The sequence below is a fragment of the Hyperolius riggenbachi genome, chromosome 9 (genome assembly GCF_040937935.1).
Source record: "Hyperolius riggenbachi isolate aHypRig1 chromosome 9, aHypRig1.pri, whole genome shotgun sequence".
NCBI lineage: Eukaryota > Metazoa > Chordata > Amphibia > Anura > Hyperoliidae > Hyperolius > Hyperolius riggenbachi.
This window is the reverse complement of record NC_090654.1, coordinates 17,318,359-17,333,927: the sequence shown is the minus strand read 5'-3', so window position 1 is coordinate 17,333,927 and position 15,569 is coordinate 17,318,359. Positions and strand designations below refer to the sequence as shown.

Here is a 15,569-nt window from a genome sequence, read left to right as displayed (position 1 = left end):
GGAAGGAATATAATTCTGTATTAGTTTGGGGAGGATGTTTCATAATCATTCTCTTTATTTATTTCTTTTCTACTCAAGTAAAAAAAGGCTGTTTAACGAGATGATCGGAGGGCGAAAAGATGTATTGAGCAATCAAATGACTCCATAAGAGGTTATTTCTGTGGTGGTTGGTTGGAGATAAGTTAGATTTTGTCAGTTGCTAGAAATCTGCCACATTTTGAAACTGTTGCATTAAATGTAATTATTTTTATTAGCAATTTTTGTTAACTTGTTGGTCTATTTGCCATTCCCAGTCAACACAAACTATTTACAAACCATCCCAAGACTGAGCTTTCCAGAGGCCCTGAATCCAAAGTCTGAGCTTTCTAGAGGCCCCTGCGAGGCGTCTTCTGCTTATGACGCGATCAGCAGAAGACATTACTAGAGGGAGCCGCACAGGAGATGAGAGGTCCGTGTTCACTGCTGGAGCCATTGATTAAGTAAGACAAGTTGCCGCTTCTCTAAATTTAACTTCTTGCCGAACGATCCACGCCAATTGTCACGAACACGGCGGCAGCCCCAGGACCGTTCCACCCGGATGGAGTGAACGGCCTTCTATGGGGATAGCAGGAGAGCGTGCGCAGGCTGCACGTGCATCTCCTGCTTGGAAGGTGGAGCTCTGCTCCGCCTTCAGTCTCCCAGTGGCAATTGCTGCTCGGAAACTGTTAGATGGTGGAACTTATTAGGGTAGTAAAGCACTGCGATCTAAGGCAGCGTTGTACTGGGGTGACACGGCTGTCCCCCTTGGGGACACAGAAGCGATTGGTGTGGTGATAGGCTGAAGCCTATCACAGCCGATCGCATTGATTGGCTGACTGGGGGAGGGAGGGAGGGAAAATATTTAAAGAAATAGTGTTTTTTATTACAATAATAATAATAATATTTGTATAAAAAAATAAACATGGGGGAGTGATCAGACCGCACCAACAGAGAGCTCTGTTGGTGGGGAGAAAAGGGGGAGAGGGGGGACTCAGTTATGTGCTGTGTTGTGCGGCCCTGCAGCTTGGCCTTAAAGCTGCAGTGGCCTATTTAACAAAAAAAAAAGGCCTGGTCTTTAGGGGGGTTTAACACTGGGGTCCTCAAGTGGTTAAACACGGGCATAGCAGGAGACACGGGGGAGCACAAGACAGACAGGGGGGGGCGCAGGACACACGGGGGAGAGAGGAGGACACACAGGGGACACACTGGGGAAAGAAGGGGACAAGCGGGGGCCAGAAGGGAACACAATAATTGGAAAAGATCATGTACAAGACACTCCTGGACCATGAAAGCACTAGGTTTAATATATATTTTATTTGTTCTTTGGTTTTTGACCTCTAAACCTAGGAGCGTCTTATAGGCCGAAAACAGTGGCGTAGCAATAGGGGGAGCAGAGGTAGCGACCGCAGTGGGGCCCTTGTGCCAGAGGGGCCTCAAAGGGTCCACCCTCTATCCCAGTATTAGCTATCTATTGGTCCTGTGCTGGTAATAATCACTTCTATAGATGATTTGAATAGTAGTAATCCTTAACACACTGTTCCCCATCCCCTTCTTGCATCTCTGACAATGTGGTTGTCCTTGGCAGGTTTTTGGTACGCCATATCAATTTTATGTACAAACTTGCACCGGGGTCCATAGCTCCTTAGCTACGCCACTGGTCGAAAAAAAAGTTTTGACCAAGGAAAACTACCTAAGCTAAGTACAGAGGAATGGTCATGCTGGATCCACATGAATCTGTACATTGTCCTCCTTGAGGGAAGGTAATGGAATGTGGAGGGAATGAGAGGGGGATAGAAAGGAACATTGCCACAAGACCGTCATCCTGACTGGAAATTTGATTCAAGGAGTAACTTTAAATGTGAAAAAAAGTTTCAAGGAGTGATTATGAAGAGTGGGCAGCAAGTGGGCAGAGTGGTATGGGAGCCAGGAAAAAGATTTGCCCCTTCCTGTTTGTTTTGAGATGGGAACCATGAAATGGGAGATATCGGGGCAGAAGATGACGCAGACAAGCAGCAGGTATCATCAACTGACTGGTCTGCTTGGGTATTCTGTTGTACTAGTCCAAGCCCTATTCCATAGAGCCATATCAATCCCTGCTATGCAATGATAAGGACCAAAAGTCCGCAACAGGCTGTCCACATGTGGGGTTGACATGGGTCTGTAAAATTCAAATCTATAGGCTTGCTATATACCAGCGGTTCTGCATGTAAGCCTGGCTTCAGGGGCATAGATGTATCATTTGCATGCTCAGTAGTGATGCATTGTAGAAAGTTAACCACTGTTGCTTACTCAAAGCTGAATTATCACAAGTACTTTTTGTTTTAAGAAGGCAAAGTATACTGACCACCACTTTTAAAAAGATTGTTATCTATGCAAGTGCTTGCCAAACAACTTGTTGAATTCAGTAGGTTTCCTGAAATGTAAATAGGAGCGAAAAGAGCTATATCTGAGTGTGAAAAGGCTTGTGATAAGGTTTTAGTGCTGGAAAGTTCAAATAACTGTGTGGAAGGGTGAACAATGCACCTAAGAAGAAAACACGGAGACAACTGGAACCTCAAAATGGTGCAGTGCGTCACAACGTATCTAAAAATGAAAATTAGGCGAAATTGATACGCACAAAGAGACCTACACTGGAAGAATAGGGAGATTCACAAAGCCGACTCCACTTCGTTACCCAGAAAATAGAAAAAAAATAGGCACATTTATTAAAAAAATAACAAAAATATTTGTAAAAAAACAATAAACACGGGGGAGCAATCAGACCCCATCAACAGAGAGCTCTGTTGGTGGGGAGAAAAAGGGGGGGAAATCACTTGTGTGCTGAGTTGTGCGGTTCTGCAGCGAGGCCTTAAAGCTGCAGTGGCCAATTTAGTGCAAAATGGCCCGGTCTTTAGTAGGGTTTAACTCGGCATTCCTCAAGTGGTTAAAAACAGCAGAAAGGTCTTGGCATGTGGCATGAACCACGTGGTGACCAGACTTAGGCCTCGCAAGGAGGAAAACAAGCACAAAGGGGGTACGAGGCTTGCAGGAGTGTATAACATTGACAACAAAAAGAAAGAAAAAAAGTGGGCTGTGGCTTACCTCTATAATGACAAATTTACATAAATAAATAATGAATTTTTAATAAGCACAGGCAACACCTTTTGTGGGTCTCTGCCCACTTTCTCTGGCCAAATCAAGTGCACCTGCCTTTTGAAATCCTTCGGCACTTTATTTGGTCTGAGGAAGTGGGCAGAGGCCCACAAAACATCTTGCCTGTGCGTATTAAAAATTCATTGTATGTATACATGGTATGTGAATGTTTTATATACTCCTGGGTGCCTCTTATCCCCTTTGTGTTGGGGAAGTTCAAAGGGTTGTTACTTCTGTTTGTTTTTCAGCTCAGCAAGGCAGATTTGTCATGGCTGCTGTTTAGAATTAGGTCTTTAAGTGAAGCACTTAAGCTGGACATAAAAATACTAGGCTCAGCTATATGAAATAATCACTTTTAGTAACACGCATACAATTAATCATCTCATATGTTTATTATCACTTTAGGTTTGGTTTAAGCATTGCAGTCCCCGCCATTCCCAGGAACCGGAATATAAACCATATATGTGTGTTGCTAGAGAATAAAAAAAGAATGGTATACTTTCTTCCTTTCCTCTGTTTTGTACATAATCCTGACTGTATTTTGTTTTGTTTTTTGTGGTTTGTCCGATCTATTCAGCACAATTGTTTATACGTTTACAGGAGCACAAAAAGGCTACAATTAATGTTTGAACTTGTTAGGATTCTGTAGAAAGGTTCTTTCTGCCATTTACCTTTAGACCGATGTCTCCGCATTTTATCCCCCTGGCAGTCTAATTGCTATAGAAACCGTAATCCCGGCCTATGCAACCCATCTGAAATCTGCTACATACTATTCCTGAAGCTCCCAGCAAGCAGAAGGCAGCGTTCATTAAATGTGATCTGTCAGCCTGATTTTGCTTCTTAACAAACATGTTTCTGTTTTTAACTAGTGCTTTTGAATGGCCAGGACTGGCTTATAGTGGATTAACGCACTGTTTGACAGAGTAAACTACAAATTTTGTCTTTTGGCTTCGACAAAAGGATAATTTTATTGCAGCTTTAAAGAAAACCTGTAACGAAAAAAACCTCCCCGGGGGGTACTCACCTTGGGTGGGGGAAGCCTCCAGATCCTAATGAGGCTTCCCCCGTCCTCCTCGGTCCCACGGCGGCGGTGATAAAGCTCCTTGAACAGCGGGGATGTACGTTTACTTTCCCGGCTCCAGCGCAGGCGCAGTATCAGCTCTCCGCCTCGGAGATAGGCGGAAATAGCCGATCGCTGTCAGGCCGCTCTACTGCGCAGGCGCAAGTCTCCTACGCCTGTGGACCCAACGGAGATTGGTTATTTTCACCTATCTCCGTGCTGAGAGCCGCAACAGCGCCCCCGCTGGAGCCAGGAAAAGTAAATAAATCAGCGCTTATCAGCGCTTGTCGAGGGAGGATTCCGGGGCACTTTGGGGGAGCCAGCGATAGACTGCCTGCTGCTACAGGGGACGGGGGGAAGCCTCATGGGGACCCTGAGGCTTCCCCCTACCAAGGTGAGTACCCCCCAGGGCCAGGGGAGGCTTTTTTTGTTACAGGATCTTGTTAAGGTGGCCCTACATCAGGCGACTTGGCGGCCGATAAACCATGCAATTCAATTACTAGATGGTGCCGCCAAGTGTATGCCTGACCAACAATGCGATCAATTTTGGGCTGAAATTGGTTGCATTCATTGGTTGGACATTCTGCAAGATGTAGAGCCAACTTGTTTGATCAGGTGCACGGCGGTAACAGAGAGCGATATCAGGATGGGCGACAAAACCTTCTGAAGCTGTCCCTTCTCATGTTTAATGTGCCCTGTGTGCCCTGTGCCCTCTATACATTACCTGTCCGTCGCTCCCTCCGCTTGCTCCAGGCTCCCTCCGCCGTTTATACATGCACTCTACGTGGTTGCCTAGTAAGGGCGCATGTGTGATGTGGTGTGCCTGTATGGATGGCAGATAGAGGCCAGAGGGAAAGGCGGACAGGTAATGTATAGAGTGCACTGGGCTTCAGGGAAGGTGGGCACATTAACCATTTAGGCCATTTGGACGTATAGTATATGTCCAAAAGACCACATGTGTGATCCCGTGCGCTCCCGGGTCGCGGTCCGTTAGCCCGGGGATCAATGAATTGGGACATGGTGCCCGATCATTGATCCCTTTCCCCGGCAGAAAAAGCGACAGCTTCTCTCGGAAGCCTCGCTCTTTCCGCCTCTTACGTCCCCCCTATGTCCCTCTAAGTGTACATGTTACGCTTAGAGTGACGTAATGTAAACAAACTCATGGTTGCCATCTTGTGGCCAAATAGTAAAACTACATCTACATGTTAAAAAGAAAAATTAAACACATAGTTACATAAAAATTACTATTTCCCACCCTCCCAAAAATACCCAAATAAAATGTTTAATTAAAAAAAACATTACAATAAAAAAAAAAACGTTAAAATTTACCTAAGGGTCTAAACTTTTTAAATATCCACATCCTTATAAAGATAAAATATTTCAATTTTTTTTTATTATTATAAGCTTGTAAATAGTGATGGATGCAAAACTGAAAAAATGCACTTTTATTTCCAAATACATTGTGATAGGGACATCATTTAAATGGTGTAATACCCAGGACTATTAGGCAAATACAATACATGTGTTTTAATTATGGAGGCATGTATTATTGTAAAACTATAATTCCCGAAAACTGAGAAATAATGAATTGTTTCAGTTTTTTTCTTATTCTTCCTGTTAAAATGCATTTACAGTAAAGTAGCTCTTAGCAAAATGTACCCCCCAAAGAAAGCCTAATTGGTGGCGGAAATAACAAGATATAGATCAGTTCATTGTGATAAGTAGTGATAAAGTTATAGGTGAATGAATGGGAGGTGAAAATTGCTCGGATGCATAAAGTGAAACACGACTGAGGGCTGAAGTGGTTAAACATTAGGGGGACAGCGTCGGGTCGACGAGTCAGTGGATGAGGCGTCACAAGGCCGATTCTGAATTTATTTCAGCCTGCGGTGTATGGGCAGCCGACAGATCTCTCTCTAATCAGATTCGATTAGAGAGAGATTTGTCTCTTGGTCGAATCTGCCCATCATCACTACCTTTGATTACCTTTAAACGTGTCCACTAATGATACAATATTTTTTTTGTCTAATCTCATCAAATCTAGGTAGTAGCCGAGTAAATTGAGTGAAGGACAGGTACAGTCATGGCCAAAAGTTTTGAGAACGGCATAAATACTGGTTTTCATGAAGTTTGCTGCTTCATTGTTTTTGTTTTTTGTCAGTTGTCTGTGGCGTATTAATGTATAATTATGAGCATTTCCTACGTTTCAAAGCATTTTATTAACAACTAGCTGATGACCCGGCGTTTCCCGGGTATGTATTTGGCTGGTGTTGGCTCCACTCACTTTTCCTAACCCTAACACACAATTACTCAGTTACCAAGTTTGTGAGCTTTGGGGTCTTTGGCATCAATAATTTGTATATTCCCATAGAAATCAAACAAATCAGATAGGCTGTTTGTGGCTCCGCCCCTCTCCAGCATTTGAACCAAAGTCACCCAATAGCCAACTGTAGCAGGTTTGAAACATCTGCTATTACCAGTGTAAAAATGGCAGCAATTCAGATATTCCCCTTGAAAATCAACAAATGCATTTTGATTGGCTATTATAGGCTCCACCCACTTCCCTGAATATTAATCAGTCACCCAGTGATCATCTGGGCAAAGTTTGAGAACCCTGCTATTTACAGTGTAAAAATGGCTGCAGTTTATATTTTCCCAGTAAAGTTTGTTTTTGGCTCCACCCACTTTTTTGTAACCTGGACACACAGTCACTCAATGACCAATTTTGTGAGCTTTGGGGTCCTTGACATCAATAATTTGTATTTTCCCAGTGAAATTAAACAAATCTGATTGGCTGTGGCTCCGCCCCCTTTTCTGAATGTGAAGCTCAGTGACCCAATGACCAACTGTACCAGGTTTGAGGCTTGTGCCATTAAGAGTGCAAGAATGGCAGCAATTTCAATATTCCCCTTGAAAAACAACAGGTGAATGTTGATTAGCTTTTTTAGGCTCAACCCACTTTTCTGAATATTAATCCCAGTCACCCAGTAACCAACTGTGCAAAGTTTGAGAACCTTTCCATTGACAGTGAAGAAGGGCTGCAGTTTAAATTTTCCCAGGGAAATCTGTTGTTGACTCCACCCACTTTTTGTAATCTTGACACACAATGACCAAGTTTTCAGCTTTCGGGTTACTGGCATCAAAATGGTGTGAATGGAAGCATTTTATACAGCAAATAAATCTGATTGGCTGTTTGTGGCTCCGCCCCTTTGATGAATTTGAACCCCAGTCCCTTAATGACCGACTGTAGCAGGTTTGAGGCCTCTGCCATTAACAGTGTAAGAATGGCAGCAGTTTCAATATTCCCCTTGAAAATCAATAGGTGAGTTTTGATTGGCTGTTGTAGGCGCCACCCACTTTCATGAGTATTAATCCCAGTTATCCAGTGACCAACTGTGTCAAGTTTGAGAACCCTGCCAATAACAGAATGGCAGAAATCAATCTAACAAATCTTATGATTTTGGCTCCACCCCTTCAGTGAATTTGGACTCCAGTCACCCAATGACTGTTTTAGGTTTGAGGCCTCTGCCATTAACAGTGTAAGAATGGTAGCAATGTAAATATTCCCCTTGAAAATCAATAGATGAATTTCGATTGGTTGTTGTAGGCTCCATCCAAATTTCTGAATATCAATCTCAGTCACCCAGTAACCAACTGTGTGAAGTTTGAGAACCCTACCATTAACAGTGTAAGAATGGCTGCAGTTTATATTTTCCCATGTAAAAATGTTGTTGTTTTTGGCTCCGCCCACTATTTCTAACCTTGACATACAGTCACTCAGTGACCAGGTTTATGAGCTCTGGGGTCCTTGGCATCAATAAGTTGCAATTTCCCACTGAAATTAAACAAATCTAATTGGCTGTTTGTGGTCCACCCCCTTTTCAGAAATTAAACCCCAGCCCCCCAGCAGTGACTGTACCAGAATTGAAGCCTCTGCCATTAAGAGTGTATGAAGGGCAGCAATGCAAATATTCCCATTTAAAAACAATAGGTGCATTTTAAATGGCTATTGTAGGCTCCGCCCACTTTCCTGAATATTAATCTCAGTCACCCAGTGACCACGTGTGCCAAGTTTGAGAACCCTGCCATTAATATTCTAAGAATGGCTGCAGTTTACATTTTCCCATTAAAAATGAATGGCTGAAATTTGATTGGCTGAATGGCTGCTATTATGCTCCGCCTACTTTTCCTAGATTTGTAACTTCAGTCACCAAGTGACCAACTGTGCCAAGTGTGGGGACTCTGGCTTGAATACTGTGAGAATGGCAGCCTTTTACATTTTTTCCATTGACATGATGGTGACATGATGGTGTTTGTAGCTCCGCCCAGGTGTGCAGGGGGACGCGAGACCCCCAGAACATATCATCCCAAGTTAAGTAGCCATGTTTCCCAGATAAGAGTTATTCTGATCTGAGGTCTGAATGACAGAGAGGCATGAAGGCAGGCAGGACAATTCCGCACAGGGGCAGGTATGGCGGCACAGTACAGGGCAGACATGCTGTGGCACCCATGGCCCAAGCCATGCCTGCACCCCTCAAGATATGCCTCTGCTTTGCTGCTCTTCTTAACACAAGGCCATCCTCCAGAAGTCTTCCCCTTGCTGTGCATGAGATGCACTCACACCTGCCTGCTGCCATTCCTGAGCAACCTCTGCACTGGTGGCACCCCGATCCCGCAGCTGAATCATCTTTAGGAGAGGGTCCTGATGCTTGCAGGATTTCCAACAACTGAACCTATCTCCTTGAAGTTATTGATGATCTGATAAATTGTTGATTTAGGGGCAATCTTACTATTTTGGTCTGCTGGGAAATGGTCTGGCAGCACACCTATTGGGAACCGAGATTAATTCAGCCAAACTGCATCTGAACCAAACTGAGCAAAATTCGACCAACATTTATTGCAGGTTGCCCTGATTTAATGGAAATTATACAGACAGAGATATCTGCTCCACACAGTTCATTAATATCAGAGATTCATTGTCCACAGGGGCATAACTTGAAATCAATTCCCCCCGCAAAACTTCGAATTGGGTCCTCTCCCCATCCCCATAAAAGAGAAATTAGAAAGGTAGGCCAGGCAGGATATTAACCAGTTCCGGATCTTTGCTACGTATATATACGCCCCTGTGCTTATCACTAGCAGATGAGGGGCGTATATATGCGCTCTGTTTACTTTCCGCCACCAATTGCGATTCCCATGCCGCTTCCATGTGCCATCACTGCATCCCTGTTCTTCCTTGATTGGGGTATGAGAATCATCTATTCTCAGTCCTGATCACCGTGCCGTTATGAATGGGAGAGAGATGCATCTCTCATTCATAACCACAACGAAACTGTTACAAACACTTTTGTTCCTATCTGCTGTAAACAGCAGATGGTGAACTAAGTGTAGTGCCATCTTGTGGCCAAAAAGTAAAATACAACCAAATACACCCAAATATACCAGACACTTTTACACTCAAACATTTATTAAATAAGACACAGGCGGCTTGTAACTTGTTGCTCTATGTTTAAAGTGCTTGATTAAACTACCTCTGCATTGGAGTGCTGGAGTCCGCTTTCTTCATTTCCCAATTTATTAAATATTTATTATTTTTCAACTTTGGTGGGGTGCACCACATAGTTATAAAAAAAAAAAAAAAACCAACTGCATAAATAGTTACCTTAGGGGCTTTTTAAATATGTATGTTATGAGGGTATTTTACTGTTGCTTTTGTAAATGAAAGCTTATCATTATTTTTATTGTATAAAAAAACAGTAAACTGAAAAAATACACCTTTACTTCCAAATAAAATATTATTGCCATACATTGTACTAGGGATGCAATTTAAACATTGTAATAACCAGGACAAATGGGCAAATAAAATGTGTCTGTTTAATCTACAATAGCACATTTTATTTTTAAACTACAATAGCTGAAAGCTGAGAAATTATGAATTTTTGCATTTTTTTTCTTCTTCTTCCCTGTAAACTGCATATATAATAAAATAATTCTTAGCAAAAAGTATTGCCCAAAGAAAGCCTAGTTTGTCCCACAACAAATTAATATATATATTGTTTCAGTGTCATAAGTAGTCATAAAGTTATTGGCGAAATTAATGGGAGGAGCGTTATGTGAAAATTGTTCTGGTCTTGAAGTAGAAAAAACCTGTGGTAGGGAAGTTGTTAAACAAAAAAAAAACAACTTATAGGCTGGGGGCCCACTTGTGTGAAAACTGAGAACCAATGTTAATCAATTGGCTATCGCAAACTTGAATGTGTTTTCCCCATGCAGATAAAAACAGCAGCGAAGCACTGTACACATTTTCCCTATCAATAACATTAGCTTCTGTGATACAACATGCATGCCTTCACACATGCAAGTAGAAATCCGCACCGCTTCAATAGATAAATCTTGTTTTATTAATATCAAAAACACATATTAAAAAGAACCGGGCAACATGAAGATGGGCAGGAGCCCGAAACAGTGGACTGTCTTGCCCTACGGCTCTTTTTAATATGTGTTTTTGATATTAATAAAACAAGATTTATCTATTAAAGTGGTGCGGATTTCTACTTGCTGAATCCTATTGAAGTCCCTGTGGTATCCTGGGAAGGTTTCCTGCACGCTTCACCACCTTGATTTGGTTACAGGTGGATGGCCAGAGAGTGCGACTCATCCATACTGAAAAGTTTGCCTTCACACATTCAGACACACATGGTGTACAAAAAACGCATACAAAAAAACGCACACAGAATACTGAAAGACGAGTGTCCTCCCAGCCACAGCTTCTTATTATATTCACTCTGTCCTCCTCTGATGGAGCAAAACGGGCTGTACAGACTCCAGTACCACTACAGTACTACACAGCACTTGGGGAGGGGGTGGGGAGTCTGGGGGCAGGGCACTGTACATGAGATCCTGCTGCACTAAATAGGGACTGTCTACAAATCTTTGTTTTCAAAACTTGATACATTCCTGATCAGTGGCTGAGCAGACGATTAGAACAACTGTGCAGAGAGCAGAAAGCTGTATCCATCCCTGCCTCAAGGCTCATACACACATCAGACCATAGTCTTTGGAAAATGAAAGATCACAGACCAATTTTACCACCCTTCATGTAGTATGAGAGCCATACCTACACAGTCTATTCTATGGAGTTGAACTCCCCATCAGACATAAATCTTTGCAAGATGCTGCACACAAAGATGCTGTAGACATGCAACAGATCAGTATCTGCAAAAGATCTCTTCCTGCAAAAGATCCGTTCCTGCAAAATGCATTCATAGTCTATGATATCTGCAGATCATCATACACACCTTATTTAACTGACATTCATCTGCAGATCAGTTCCACCAGGATGGATCTTCAGATCTGCAGATGATTGCTTGATCTGCAGATGAATGTCAGTTAAACAAGGTGTGTATGATGATCTGCAGATCTCATAGACTATGAATGCAATTTGCAGGAACGGATCTTTTGCAGGAACAGATCTTTTGCAGATACTGATCTGTTGCATGTGTACAGCATCTTTGTGTGCAGCATCTTGCAAAGATTTCTATCTGATGGGGAGATCAGCTCAATAGAATAGACTGTGTAGGTATGGCTCTCATACTACATGGAAGGGGGTAAAATTGGTCTGTGATCTTTCATTTTCAAAAGACTATGGTTTGATGTATGTATGTGGCCTTAGTCTCTCAGGACAGGAAAAAGACACTTCTCCTCCTACGGGCCCCACTGTGGCTTCTACCTAGTGTTGGGCGAACAGTGTTCGCCACTGTTCGGGTTCTGCAGAACATCACCCTGTTCGGGTGATGTTCGAGTTCGGCCGAACACCTGACGGTGCTCGGCCAAACCGTTCGGCCACATGGCGAACTAAGAGCGCATGGCCGAACGTTCCCCGAACGTTCGGCTAGCGCTGTGATTGGCCGAACGGGTCACGTGGTTCGGACCCGAACGCGCTCTGATTGGCCGAACTGTCACGTGGTTCGGGTAAATAAATACCCGAACCACGTCATATCTCCGCCATTTGTCTGTGGGTTTAGCTTTGGGTAGGCAGGCAGGGTAGTTCGCGCTCCAGCCACGCTAGCCAGGGTCCCCCCTGTCATTGTGTCGCTGCTGGGAACAGTAGTACACCGCTCGCTCAGCCACACTATATAGCATTCTGTTTACTGCCACTCTGTGTACCTCGCTCAGCCACATTATATAGCATTCTGTTCACTGTTCTGTGTCTGCTGGGAATAGTGGTACACCGCTCGCTCAGCCACACTATATAGCATTCTGTTTACTGTTCTGTGTCTGCTGGGAATAGTGGTACACCGCTCGCTCAGCCACACTATATAGCATTCTGTTTACTGTTCTGTGTCTGCTGGGAATAGTGGTACACCGCTCGCTCAGCCACACTATATAGCATTCTGTTCACTGTTCTGTGTCTGCTGGGAATAGTGGTACACCGCTCGCTCAGCCACACTATATAGCATTCTGTTTACTGTTCTGTGTCTGCTGGGAATAGTGGTACACCACTCGCTCAGCCACACTATATAGCATTCTGTTTACTGTTCTGTGTCTGCTGGGAATAGTGGTACACCACTCGCTCAGCCACACTATATAGCATTCTGTTTACTGCCACTCTGTGTACCTCGCTCAGCCACATTATATAGCATTCTGTTCACTGTTCTGTGTCTGCTGGGAATAGTGGTACACCGCTCGCTCAGCCACACTATATAGCATTCTGTTTACTGTTCTGTGTCTGCTGGGAATAGTGGTACACCGCTCGCTCAGCCACACTATATAGCATTCTGTTTACTGTTCTGTGTCTGCTGGGAATAGTGGTACACCGCTCGCTCAGCCACACTATATAGCATTCTGTTTACTGTTCTGTGTCTGCTGGGAATAGTAGTACACCGCTCTCTCAGCCACACTATATAGCATTCTGTTTACTGCCACTCTGTGTACCTCGCTCAGCCACATTATATAGCATTCTGTTCACTGTTCTGTGTCTGCTGGGAATAGTGGTACACCGCTCGCTCAGCCACACTATATAGCATTCTGTTTACTGTTCTGTGTCTGCTGGGAATAGTGGTACACCACTCGCTCAGCCACACTATATAGCATTCTGTTTACTGCCACTCTGTGTACCTCGCTCAGCCACATTATATAGCATTCTGTTCACTGTTCTGTGTCTGCTGGGAATAGTGGTACACCGCTCGCTCAGCCACACTATATAGCATTCTGTTTACTGTTCTGTGTCTGCTGGGAATAGTGGTACACCGCTCGCTCAGCCACACTATATAGCATTCTGTTTACTGTTCTGTGTCTGCTGGGAATAGTGGTACACCGCTCGCTCAGCCACACTATATAGCATTCTGTTTACTGTTCTGTGTCTGCTGGGAATAGTAGTACACCGCTCACCCGCCAATGTATAGCATTGTGCCCTGTGTCGCTGCTGGGAATAGTGGTACTGTATAGCATTTCTGTACTGCCACTGTACTGCTGCCAGTCAGCGTGTACTGTAAGGATAAGTGAAATGAGGAAGAAATCCGCTGAAAGAGGGAGGGGCAAGGGAAGAGGTGTTTCCCCTGACGGTTCACGTACAGGCCACAGGGGAGCACCCAAGAAAACCCACTCAATACCGCCCATGTTGTCCAGGACAACAACCCTCACAAATCCAAAAGAACAGGACCAGATAATTACTTGGATGACCTCTCAAGCGTCCAGCAGTGGGTTAAGCAGCACCAGCACATCACGCACGAGGTCCGAGTCCTCAGCCAGTTACAAGGAGCCAGTGGGCACAAAGCTGACACAACCGGCAGCGACACCACGCACACAACTGCCAGATAACCAGTCCAATGAATTACCTCAGGACACAATGGGGTATTCGCAGGAGCTATTCCCAGCCCAACAAACTTCCACCTTTCAAAGGTCAATGGAGGAACAGCCAGAAATGTTGTGCCTGGATTCACAACCGTTAACTGTGGGAAATGCACCGCACACTGAAATACAAGGCGAGTCCGAGGAGGACTCGGAAACCCAAATCCCAGAGCAATTTGGGCAGGAGGGGTTGCAATTGCAGGAGGTCGGCCGACAAGATCTGGAAGACGACGTTGGACTGTGCTGCGCAGAGGTTGTTGTGGGGAGCTCTACTCCACGGCGGCGGCCCACAATGACATATGACGAGTTTGAGGAGATGGAAGAGGAGGGTATGGACAATGTGGACAGAGACCCAGATTTTGTTTGTGTACGAGAACATCGCCGTCGTAGCAGCAGCACAGATGAGTCTGTTGAAGAACCCACTGCTGCACGAGTTCGCCTTGTGCCACAAGGTAGGCGGCGCGCAATTTCAGGCACCACAAGCGTGGAAGTTCAAGTGAGAGGCAAAAGAGGAGCAAACAGAAATCGCCAGCAAGGAGGCAGGTGCTCCAAAGTCTGGGCTTTCTTTGAAGACTGCACTGAGGATGTTACCATGGCGATTTGCAAGGTGTGCAAGACCCGCCTGAGCAGGGGGAAAAGTATTAACAACCTCTCCACCACCAGCATGAGCCGTCACATGCTATCCAAACATCCCACTCTGTGGGCAAACGCGTCAGGACAGGGTACCAGCAACAACACTGCCTCCCTTGGGTTCACCAGACTCACCACCAGACCCGCCTCAGCAGCAGCAGTAGCCCAGCCATTGCGTGGTTCACAACATTCACAAACATCAGACGACGCTGACACTGTCACTTTCCGGAGTAGTGCTCTTGAGGTCTCCCAGTGTTCATCAAACACAACAACCAACAGCCCTTCCGTGTGCAGCGCTACGGTTCAGTTGTCTGTGTCGGAGATGTTTGAGCGCAAGAGGAAATTGCCAGCAAATGACCCCCGGGCCGTGGCAGTAACAGCCAGCATAGCCAAGCTTCTGGCCTGCGAAATGCTGCCATATCGAGTGGTGGAGACAAACAGCTTCAAGGGCATGATGTCAGTGGCCATCCCACGTTACGTGGTTCCCAGCCGCTACCACTTTGCGCGCTCTGCAGTGCCTGAGTTGCATGAGCACGTGGTCAGCAAAATAACCCGAAGCTTGAAGAATGCCGTTGCCTGCAAGGTTCACCTCACCACTGACACCTGGACGAGTGCGTTCGGCCAGGGTCGATACATCTCCCTTACCGCGCACTGGGTGAACCTTGTGGAGCCTGGCAGCGATTCCTCACCTGCTACGGCACGGGTGTTGCCCACGCCACAAACAGCTGCACCGCCGTCCCTCCCACTGGATAACAACAGCAGCACCTACCTCTCTGACTCCTTCTCCTCCAACGCATCTCAAAGCTGTACCTCATCCGGAAACGCTAACCCAGCAGCAGTAGGATTGTGGAAGCAGTGCAGCACAGCTGTTGGCATGCGT

The 15,569-nt window shown here is 45.0% G+C and overlaps 1 protein-coding gene and 1 long non-coding RNA gene across 3 annotated transcripts in view; one reads left to right on the top strand and one right to left on the bottom strand.

Annotated features, from left to right (window-relative positions):
• LOC137531971 (uncharacterized) overlaps window positions 1-3,643 on the top strand; it is a 46,575-nt gene extending 42,932 nt beyond the window's left edge. For both annotated transcript variants that reach the window (XR_011023822.1, XR_011023823.1), the window contains exons 2-3: window positions 294-479; window positions 3,556-3,643. This is a non-coding gene — a long non-coding RNA (uncharacterized lncRNA). The remainder of the gene's footprint in view (window positions 1-293; window positions 480-3,555) is intronic.
• The window catches only part of GRAP2 (GRB2 related adaptor protein 2), a 504,271-nt gene that overhangs the window by 432,013 nt on the left and 56,689 nt on the right, over window positions 1-15,569 (bottom strand). The gene's annotated exons all lie outside the window — the stretch shown is intronic.